The sequence below is a fragment of the Ovis canadensis genome, chromosome 1, assembly GCF_042477335.2.
Source record: "Ovis canadensis isolate MfBH-ARS-UI-01 breed Bighorn chromosome 1, ARS-UI_OviCan_v2, whole genome shotgun sequence".
Taxonomy (NCBI): domain Eukaryota; kingdom Metazoa; phylum Chordata; class Mammalia; order Artiodactyla; family Bovidae; genus Ovis; species Ovis canadensis.
The window spans coordinates 128,053,436-128,065,391 of NC_091245.1; positions in this window are offsets into that span (position 1 = coordinate 128,053,436).

Here is an 11,956-nt window from a genome sequence, read left to right on the forward strand (position 1 = left end):
GTCTAAGATTAAGGCCAAGATCAAAAATATTTAGTGTCTCAGATTTTAGGGATATTTTATCACTTCATAATTGTCTACATCATGTCTTTTGTTGTTTCTTATTTGTGCTTTCATAACTGTGGGAATTCCTCTAAGCATTTTGCAATAAATTTTTCCTGAAACAGCATACATGGCTTTTATTTTTTAATTTAACTCAGAAGATCAAAGTGATTATTTGTAATTGCACCCAATAAACAATGGAAAGGGCTTCCCTCATAGCTCAGTTGGTAAAGAATCCGCCTGCAATGCAGGAGACCCTGGTTCGATTCCTGGGTTGGGACAGTCCGCTGGAGAAAGGATAGGCTACCCGCTCCATTATTCTTGGGCTTCCCTTGTGGCTCAGCTGGGTAAAGAATCTGACTGCAATGTGGGAGACCTGGGTTTGATCCCTGGGCTGGGAAGATCCCCTGGACAAGGGAAAGGCTACCCACTCCAGTATTCTGGCTTGGAAAATTCCATGGACTATACAGTCCAAGGGTTCGCAAAGAGTCGACACAACTGAGTAACTTTCATTAACAATGAAAAAAAAAAAAAGCTACTCAATGAAGAGTTAAGGTAATAGGAGCTTCTACACTCACTCATATGTCTAAATACATACTTGCAAACTGCAACACTCAGCTGAAGTAACTTTTTTTCTTTCAACATGAAACCAGATCTTATTCAATGCTTTTAGTTAGAGAACATTGGCATTTAAATCTAGCACTGAAATATCAGCTTTACGTGTTTTCCATTCTGGAATGAAGTACCATGAAGAATAAATGCTTTTCTGTTTTGTTCAAAATTAATATTTATTTAGCCATTTCAGTAAAAAGAAAACATGATGATAGAATAAAACCTATCTCCAAATATATGCTGAAAAATGAACTTCTTTTTGTGAATGTCTACCATGTTTTCCTCATGGTATGCCATGGTGTGACATGACATTTTTCTTCAGTATTATCAGAACATTGAAATATTTTGCAATTCACCAAGGAAATTTAAAAGTCACTGCTATTACTTGTGAAATAACCTGCATTGAGGTTATGGTTGATCTGAAACCTTGTACATTCTGAGTACTATGCTAAGTTGCTTCAGTTGTGTCTGGCTCTTTGGGACCCCATGGACTGCAGCCCGCCAGATTTCTCTGTCATGGAATTTTCCAGGAAAGAATACTGGAGTGGGTTGCCATTTCCTCCTCCAGGGGATCTTCCTGGCCCAGGGATCAAACCTGCATTTCTTCCATTTCTTGCACTGGCAGATGGATTCTTTACCACTATTGCCACCTGGGAAGCCCTTGTACATTCTAACGAGGGTCTCATAATGCTGACATTCAAAAAGTGGGTTATTTCTTACTGCTGCTGCTGCTAAGTCACTTCAGTCGTGTCTGACTCTGAGCAACCTCATAGACAGCAGCCCACCAGGCTCCCGTGTCCCTGGGATTCCCCAGGCAAGAACACTGGAGTGGCTAGCCATTTCCTTCTCCAATGCAGGAAAGTGAAAAGGGAAAGTGAAGTCATTCAGTCGTGCCTGACTTTTAGCGACCCCATGGACTGCAGCCTACCAGGCTTCTCCATCCATGGGATTTTCCAGGCAAGAGTACTGGAGTGGGGTGCCATTAGTACTACAAATGAGTATTATTTGACTGTGAAAAATCATATAACAAAATATCACCATCCCCCCTCCCCAAACTGTTATATATGTAGGCAGTGAAAAGAAACTGAATATCTTTTGAGTTACCAAATTCAGTTAAACCAAGGTAGTAATATAATGGTAGAACTGTGAAGCCGACTTGTGGTGGTGATTTAGTCACTAAGTTGCGTCCAGCTCTTGCTAACCCATGGACTGTAGCCTGCCAAGGTCCTCTGTCCATGGCATTCTCCAGGCAAGCATACTCAAGTGGCTTGTCATTTCCTCCTCCAGAGGATCTTACTAACCCAGGAATCAAACTCAGCTCTCCTGCACTACAGGCAGATTCTTTACCGACAAGGGAAGCTGACTGGGGGACTGCAAAACCTACCAAAATAGCATCTATTTAGTTCTTTCTAGTGGATGAGTAATAGGGTTTAGTTATGGTTTAGCATTAGGCTATAGTCCTTAAGTTCTTATGAACATTATATAACCTCAAATGCAGTGTTCAGATTCTATTCTTTTAGTCTTATATGTAATTGTCAAATGATGCATTTCCCCAACTAAAATTAGTTGCTTCTCTTAATAACAACCATATAATATGAAAATAAAAAATAAAAGTTGAAAGGATGAATGAATTCTAAGGTATTTAAGAGTAAGCATCACAATTCTGCCAGTCATGGGTAACTCTGTGACAGCATCTGAACAGGAAAGGAGGTGCTGGTGGTAGTGGTTTAGTCACCAAGTCGTGTCTGCCTCTTGAGACCCCATGGACTGTAGCCCACCAGTCTCCTCTGTCTGTAGGATTTCTCAGGCAAGAATACTGGAGCAGGTTGCCATTTCCTTCTCCAGGGGATCTTTCCAACCCAGAGATCGAACCCAGGTCTTCTGTATTACAAGTGGCTCTTTACTGACTGATCCATTAGGGAAGTTCCCAAAAGTGTAAGGGAGAAATAACCTCAAATGTCTTTCTGAATTTAGAGAAATAAATAATCATCATTTCATTTGCACTGGTTCTTTTTTAAGCATAATAATGAAGCATGGAAAGTGAAAGTTGCTCAGTTGTGTCCAACACTTTGCGACCCAGAATTCTCTAGGCCAGAACACTTTGGAGTGGGTAGTCGTTCCCTTCTCCAGGGGATCTTCCAAACCCAGGGATCGAACCCAGGTCTCCTGCACTGCAGGTGGATTCTTTACCAGCTGGGCCACAAAGGAAGGCCAAATATCTGTTAGAATGACTAAATTTTAAAACACCGAAAACAGCAAATGATGGCTTGATTATGAAGCAACAGAAGGTATTATTCATTGGAAATGAAAAATGGTACAGCAATTTTGCAAGACAGTCTGGCAGTTTTTCACAAAGCTAAAGATGGTCTTATGAAAAAGATTCAACAATCACTTTCCCTGGTATTTACCCAAATGACTTGAAAACTTATATCCACACAAAAACCTGAATGTGGATGTTTATACAAGTTTTATTTTTATTTGTCAAACTTTGGAAGTAATCAAGGTGTCCTTCAAAGGATGAATGGATAAATCACCTGTTGTACATCCAGGCAACGGAATATTTTTCAGCAATAAAAAGAAATGAGGTATCAAGCCATGGAAGGATATAGAGGACTCATAAAGGCTTATTGCTAAGTGAAAGAAGTCAATGTGAAAAGGCTGAATACTGTCTGACATTCTTGAAAAGAAAAAACTATGAAGACAGTCAAAAGGTTAGTGTTTCCTGGAGTTCTGAAGAAGGAGGGAAGAATAATTGGAGCACAGGAGATTTTTAGAACAGAGAAATTATTCTGTATGATATTGTAATAGAGGTCAGTGACATTATGCATTTGTCAAAACCCACAGGACAGGACAACACAGAGTGAATGGTAATCCATAGATTTTAATTAGTAATGTGTCATTATTGGTTCATTAATTACAATCAATATATCATATGATTTAAGGTGTTCAATAATGGGGGAAATTGTGCGTATGAGGGGTTATATAGGAATTCTGTATTTCCTGCTCAATTAATCTGTAAACTTAAAACTGTTCTTCAAAATAAAATTTATTAATTAAAAAAGGTATTGTATAAGATAGATATGTGCGTGAATAAACAGGAGATGGTGAATATAAAGACAAGGAGGGAGATGTAACATGCCCTTTGGAGGCAACTTGGATGGATGACAGACTAGAGAAGAGGGTGAGGATTTGAGAAGAAAACTTTTAATCTGCTTTTAAAGCAGAACTTCTGAAATAAAGTTCTGATTACTGTTTTGCCATCAGTTTCTGAGCAGTTTTATTCTATGATTGTCAAAGCACATGCAAGTGTGTAGCACAAAGAATGAAGAGTAACCTAAGGATTTTAATTAATAATTATACATCAGTATTGGCTCATCAACTATAAAAAGCAAGACATTTTTTTAATTTTTAAAGTAGCATGAAAAAGAATATGTGTGTCAGTTGTGATTGTCAACATTCTAAAACTAAATTAAAAATAGGTTTATTTTTCTAGAGGTCCTTACTGGTGTTTACAAAAGTCAAATTGATCCTTTATGGCTCTCAAATGTTTGTTTTATTCTTGAAAGAAATAAGTCAGTATTGGAACAGAGGAAAAATGATTTAAAAGGATATGATAGATCTTTAAATTTGACCTAGTTTCTTTGGTTTAATTTGCAAGTGAAGTATCTAAGGAAAAGAAAAAAAAAAAAAAAAGATGGAGAAGTATTTAACTGAAAAACACAACACGATCAAACACGATTGGTATGCCCGACAATGAAGAATGTTATTTGGGGTCTGATGTGTCTAGACTTTGAAGATATAGCATTCCTTCTTACAAAATGATGCAATAACTGTTTTCACGTGCTTTCTTGATGTATAATTGACAAAAATAATTGTGTGTATTTAAAGCCTGCCAAGTGATGATTTGATAAAATGATGCAATAACTTTTAAGATAAAGTGATGCCCTGACTCCTAAGGGACACATTAACTAGGCATCAAAGTGATGTTAAATATTTTAATGAGTGTAAGGCCTTCTCTCTGTGTTAGGGAACAATGAATATATGAGTTGTGCCAAGTATGTTGCCTGCCAAGTATGTATAATGAAAACATGACTAATACGAGGGCATACATGTGATTTATCACATGCTCTGACCAGGGTATATAAGTATCCCTCTATATGCGCTGACATCCACACGCAAGTTCTTGCTTTGAACAGCAAACCAAACTCACCACCCCGTCACCATGTGCCATTACAGCAACTACTACAGCGGCCTGGGCTACGGCTACGGAGGCTTTGGCGGCCTGGGTTTTGGCCGGGGCTGTGGATGCGGCAGCTTCCGCAGGCTGGGCTTCAGCACTGGCTTTGGAGGCTATGGATGTGGCTCTGGATTTGGAAGCTTTGGATATGGCTACAATCGCTGCCCATCTTCCTTTGGAAGATATGGATTCTCTAGCTTCTACTGATATCCCACTCCAACATCTGAAGTTGTAAGAACTTTCCAAATCTGATCTCAATTGTAGGACAACAAAGATCATTCTGGAGTTATTTGCACAGAAGCATCTAACTTCTTAGAATTTTGCACACTTCTTCAATATACTTCAATCTCTCCATCATAATCCTAGAATCCTCTAATTTTGCTTTTGAAACTGATTGGATTATCTGTTCAATTTCAAATAAAACATTAAATTTGAAAATAAAATTTGGTTTTGTCTTGTTCATGAAAGTCAATTATATGAAAGTTATGAAGTTTTCATCCTACTCAACTGTCAGTAAAGGATGGTATTGCCTTAGTTTAGAATCATTTTTTACTCGCAAGTATCTGCACAGATAGAAAGATTGACAAAAGGACTAATTCTAGACTAAAATGAACAGGTTTTTCAATTAGCAATTCAATATTTTTCTATCTCTTGCCTTTATTTAGATAGTATTCAGATTTAAGTCAACAAAAGGCAATATTGATTAAACATAGTTTTAAATTTATTTAACAAAAAATGTTTTATGTAATTTAGCTCTTATTTCCCAATTTAGTCCAAATGTATAAAGAATCTTTCCCATTTACTCAAAATGTATTAGTATTTGGCTATTGTAAGTGCAAACAAATGGTAGTAGATTAAACCATCACTAGGGTAATTAGGAAAGTAAACCACCTATCCAAAAATTTAATCCACCTTTTATATCACTCTGTTCTGCATAATTATTTCATTTGATACTTTCATCAAGCACCTGATCTATAAGCAAATAAGAATTAGGGTAATATTTTCATAGAACATCCTTTAACTAAAAATATTTTAAATAAGACATTTCTGTTAGCTTTCCTGTATTATTACTGAATCTTCATGACTTGATATGATATTTGTCTTTCTACTTTCATTATATTGACCATTTTTTCAACTTAACAAGAAAAATAAACAACATGATGTAATTGTGAACTAATTTATTTTTTAGCTGATACTGATGACAAGCACAGATAAATCCAAAGAGCTTCGCTTTAAATCTTAATTTCAGTTAAGTCTGAATTTCTCCTTTTAAAACTGGGCAGAAGGGAACATTTTATTGATGAAATAAGAAAAATATGTAAAAAAATATCAGTTTTTGTCTGAAATCAAATGATATATTCAGGTAATAATACAAATTTAAGTTTTTTTTTAATTGTGGTATACTTGGCATATAACATTATATTGGTTTCAGGTGTACAACATAATTTGTGAGAGTGAAGTGAAAGTGAAAGTTGTTCAGTTGTGTCTGACTCTTTGTGACCCCATGGAACTATATAGTCCATGGAATTCTCTAGGCCAGAATACTGGAGTGGGTAGCCTTTCCTTTCTCCAGGGGATCTTCCCAACCCAAGTATCAAACCCAGGTTTCCCGCACTGCAGGCAGATTCTTTACCAGCTGAACTGCAGGGGAAGCCCAAGTATATTGGAGTGCATAGCCTATCCCTTCTCCAAGCTGATCTTCTGGACCCAGGAATTGAACTGGGGTCCCCTGCATTGCAGGCGGATTTTTTGCCAATCGAGCTACAGTATCTGTATATATTGCAAAATATACGTCATATAAGTCTAGTTCACATCAATCACCACATAGTCTCATATTTTTCCTATGAGAACTTTTAACATTATTCTCTTAACAACTTTCAAATATGCGATATAGTGTGATTATTAACCATAATCATCATGATGTATAATGATTTACTTAGTTTGTAACTAAAAGTTTATAGCTTTTGACCTCCTTCACCCATCTTTCCCACCCCACCTCCTTCTGTCTGTCAGCCACCAATCTGTTCTCTGTATCTATGAAGGGGTTTTTGTTTACATTGGTCAAATACATTTGATTCAGTCAGATAGTAATCTCATAAACAAACATTAAATATCAATAGTGCTTTGTAGCTCATCTTGCAGCTTCAAAAAAAAAAAAATGTCAGTGAAGAAATTGGTTTCTAAGGAGTTATATCACCTCCAGTGGTAGCATCAGGACTAAGGCCAAGATCTGAATGTCGGCACCAGAAGACAGTTTCCTTTTCAGTGTATTTCCCCCAATCCATGCAAGTAAGCAGACTATCTTGAAAGCTTTGCTCAGCTTCCCTGACCTTAGCTGAATTTATGGGGGATGTGAAAGAAGATTTTCTTAGATAGAATTACCATTTTTATATTTTATTATTGTAGAAGGTATAAAAAACTGAAATGCAATTTCAGTGCTAGCTTTAGCTAGATTTTACCTGTGTGTGTGCTTGCATGCTAAGTCGCTTCAGTTATGTCCAGCTCTTTGTGACTCCATGGACTGTAGCCTGCCAAGGTCCTCTGTTCATGGGATTCTCCAGGCAAGAATATTGGAGTGGGCCACCATGCCCTCCTCCAGGGGATCTTCCAAACCCAGGGATTGAAACTGCAGCTCCTGCAGCTCCTGTATTGCAGGTGGATTCTTTACTGCTGAACCACTGGGGAAGCCCTATATTTTGCCTATATTTATATGCATATCTATTATATTTATATATATACATATATATATATATATGTATCTACAGAAGATGAAAGTCTTCATTTGAAAGGTACAGACCATCTACATATAAAGAAACTTGCTTAGGCATGAGTTATCATCTATCCTTTAAGTCAATCCAGTCTGAATATTACAGAGTTTCAATATATAGAACAGATGAGATATTATACACTAATGACTCCCTTATAGCACACTTAATCAGGTTCCTAGTCTATGAACATGCCCTATAGGGCTAAAAATAAAAACACTCATCAATATCATTATATAGAAAAAATACACTCCTAGCAAAATATACTATCTTAATTTGTTACATCCTACTTTATGATTCAATTAATTTTGTCTAAGAATCACATTTTGAATTCGTGTTGGACATGCCCTTTGTTGTTGCTGTTTAGTCACTAATTCATGTCTGAATCTTTTGCAGCTCCATGAACTGTATATTGCCCGACAGGCTCCTCTTCCAGGAGGAAGAGGAGGATTTTCTAGGCAAGAATACTGGAGTGAGTTGCCATTTCCTTCTCCAGGGGAACTTCCTTACCAAGGGATCAAACCTGTGTCTCCTGAATTAGCACATAGATTTTTTTTTTTACTGCTGAGCCACCAGAAGTGCCTTTGGCTTCCAAATAAAAGCTACAATTTGGCAGTGGAAGAATGTATTTTCATCATTTAGCACATCAAAAAAGATCTGAGCTTCATAATTAACTCATTGTCTTCTTGTAGACAGTTTCCAAAAAGATTAACAGAGAATTACTCAGTCTTGGTATTAGTGAAAATCGCTCAGACATGTCCAACTCTTTGCAACCCCTATACAGTCCATGGAATTCTCTAGGTAGAATACTAAAGTGGGTAGCCTTTCCCTTCTCCAGGAGATCTTCCCAACCCAGGGATCAAACCCAGGCCTCCCACATTGCAGGCAGATTCATTACCAGCTGAGCCACAAGGGAAGCCCAAGAATACTGGAGTGGGTAGCCTATCCCTTCTCCAGCAGATCTTCCTGACTCAGGAAGGCAACTGGGGTCTCCTGTGCTGCAGGTGGATTCTTTACCAACTGAGCTATCAGGGAAGCTGGCTCAATCTTAGAGTCCACTGAATTAACAAAACCACACTTCTATAAAAAAAAAATTCAAAAGAAATGTACATTTCTCAGTTTTCAAAGAATTAATATTCACAGGATATTGTCATTGTTCTATTATTTAACACAGAATGAAATCAATAAAAATACCTGGTTCATATATTTCACAGCATTGTTTCACAATTTTTTGTTCTTAATATTATTGTTCTTGTTCATTCCCTCAGTCATGTCCAACTCTTTGCGATCCCATGGACTGCAGCACGGCAGGCTTCCCTGTCCTTCACCATTTATTGAGCTTGCTCAAACTCATGTCCATTGAGTCAGTGATACCATCCACCCATCTCATCCTCTGTCCTCCCCTTCTCTTCTGGCCTTCAGTCTTTCCCAGCACCAGGGTCTTTTCTAATGAATCAGTTCTTTGCATCAGGTGGCCAAAGTATTGGAGCTTCAGCTTCAACATCAGTCATTTCAATGATTATTCAGGACTGATTTCTTTTAGGATTGACTGGCTTGATCTCCTTGCTGTCCAAGAGAATCTCAAGTGTCTTTTCCAGCACCACATTTTAAAACATCAATTCTTCAGCTCTCAGACTTCTTTATGGTATAACTCATACATCCATACATGACTAGTGGAAAAACTATAGCTTTGACTATATGGACATTTGTCGGGAAAGTAATGTCTTTGCTTCTTGATATGCAGTCTAGGTTCCAAGAGGCAGGTGTCTTAATTTCATGGCTGCAGTCAACATCTTCAGCGATTTTGGAGCCCAAGAAAATCAAGTCTCTCACTGTTTCCATTGTTTCCCCATCTATTTGCAAATAAGTGATGGGACTGGATGCCATGATCTTAGCTTTTTGAATGTTGAGCTTTAAGCCAGCTTTTTCACTATCCTCTTTCATTTTCATCAAAAGGCACGTTAGTTCCTCTTTGCTTTCTCCCATAAATGTGGTGTTATAATTTATACAAGAGGTTATTGATATTTCTCCCATCAATCTTGATTCCAGCTTGTGCCTCATCCAGCCCAACATTTAACATAATGTACTGTAAAAAGCCGCTTGCTGAAAGTGAAAGAGGAGAGTGAAAAGTTGGCTTAAAACTCAACATTCAGAAAACTAAGATCATGGCATCTGGTCCCATCACTTCATGGCAAATAGATGGGAAAACAGTGGAAGCAGTGTCAGACTTCATTTTTTTGGGCTGCAAAATCACTGCAGATGGTGACTGCAGCCATGAAATTAAAAGATGCTTGCTCCTTGGAAGAAAATTTATGGACAACCTAAACAACATATTCAAAAGCAGAGACATTATTTTACCAACAAAGGTCCGTCTAGTCAAGGCTATGGTTTTTCCAGCAGTCATGTGTGGATGTGAGATTTGGACTATGAAGAAAGCTGAGTGCTAAAGAATTGATGCATTTGAACTGTGGTGTTGGAGAAGACTCTTGAGAGTCCCTTGGACTGCAAGGAGATCCAACCAGTCCATCCTAAAGGAGATCAGTCCTGGGTGTTATTGGGAGGACTGATGTTGAAGCTGAAGCTCTAATACTTTGGCCACCTCATGGGAAGAGTTGACTCATTGGAAAAGACCCTGATGCTTGGAGGGATTTGGGGCAGGAGTAGTAGGGGAAGACAGAGGATGAGATGGCTGGATGGCATCACAGATTTGGTGGATACGAGTTTGGGTAAACTCCAGGAGTTGGTGATGGACAGGGAGGCCTGGCATGCTGCAATTAATGGGGTAACAGAGTCAGACATGACTGAATGACTGAACTGACTGACTGAACCTTCTCTGTATAGAGGCTAAATAAGCAGGATGGAGTACTCTTTTCCCAATTTTGAACCAGCCCTTTGTTCCAAGTGCAGTTTTAACTGTTGCTTCTTGACCTGCATACAGGTTTCTCAGGGGGCGGGTAAAGTGGTTTGGTATTCTCATCTCTTGAAGAATTTTCCACTGTTTGTTGTGATCCACACAACAGTGTGATCCACACTGAACCAGATGTTATTCTGGAATTCTCTTGCTTTTCCTATGATCCAACAATTCTTGGTAATTTGATCTCTATTTCCTCTGATTTTTTAAAACCAGCTTGCACATCTGGAATTTCTCAGTTCACATACTATTGAAGCCTGGCTTGGAGAATTTTGAGCATTAATTTGCTAGGATGTGAGATGAGTGCAGTTGTGCAGTAGTTTGAACATTCTTTGACCTTTCTTTGTGATTGGAATGAAAACTAACCTTTTCCAGTCCTATGGCCTCTGCTGAGTTTTCCAAATTTGCTAGCATATTGAGTGCAACACTTTCACAACATCATCTTTTAGCATTTGAAATAGCTCAGCTGGGATTCCATCACTTCCTATAACTTTGTTCTTAGTGATGCTTCCTAAGGCCCTCTTGACTTTGCACTCTGAGTTGGCTGGCTCTAGGTGAGTGACAACACCATCATGGTTATTTTGTTCATTAAGAGCTTTTTTGTATAGTTCTTCTGTGTATTCTTTCCACCTCTTCTTAATCTCTTCTGCTTCTGTTAGGCCCATGCTGTTTTTATTCTTTATTGTGCCCATCTTTGCATGAAATATTACCTTGGTGTCTCTAATTTTCAAGAGATCTCTAGTCTTTCCCACTCTATTGTTTTCCTCTATTTCTTTGTATAGCTCACTTAAGAATGCTATCTTATCTCTCCTTGCTGTTCTTTGGAATTCTGCATTCAAATGGGTATATATCTTCCTTTCTTCTTTTTCCTTTAGCTTCTCTTCTCTTCTCAGCTCTTCGTAAGGCCTCCTCAGGGAACCCTCTTGCCTTTTTGCATTTCTTTTTCTTGGGGATGGTTTTGATCACCACCTTCTGTACAATGTCATGAACTTACATCCATAGTTCTTCAATCACTCTATTTATCAGATTTAATCCCTTGAATCTATTTGTCACTTCTACTCTATAATCATAAAGGATTTGATTCCATAGTTTCTTCAATTTAAATCTGAATTCATTAATAAGGTGTTCATGATCTGAGCTACAATCAGCTCCCAGTGTCTTTTCTTCTGACAATATAGAGCCTCTTCATCTTTGGCTGCAAAGAACATAACCAATCTGACTTCAGTATTGACCATCTGGTGATGTACATGTGTAGAGACATCTCTTGTGTTGCTAGAAGTGGGTTTTTGCTATGACCAGTGTGTTCTCTTGGCAAAACTCTGTTAGCCTTTTCCTGCTTCACTTTGTACTCCAAGGCCAAACTTGCCTGTTATTCAAGTTGTCTCTTGACTC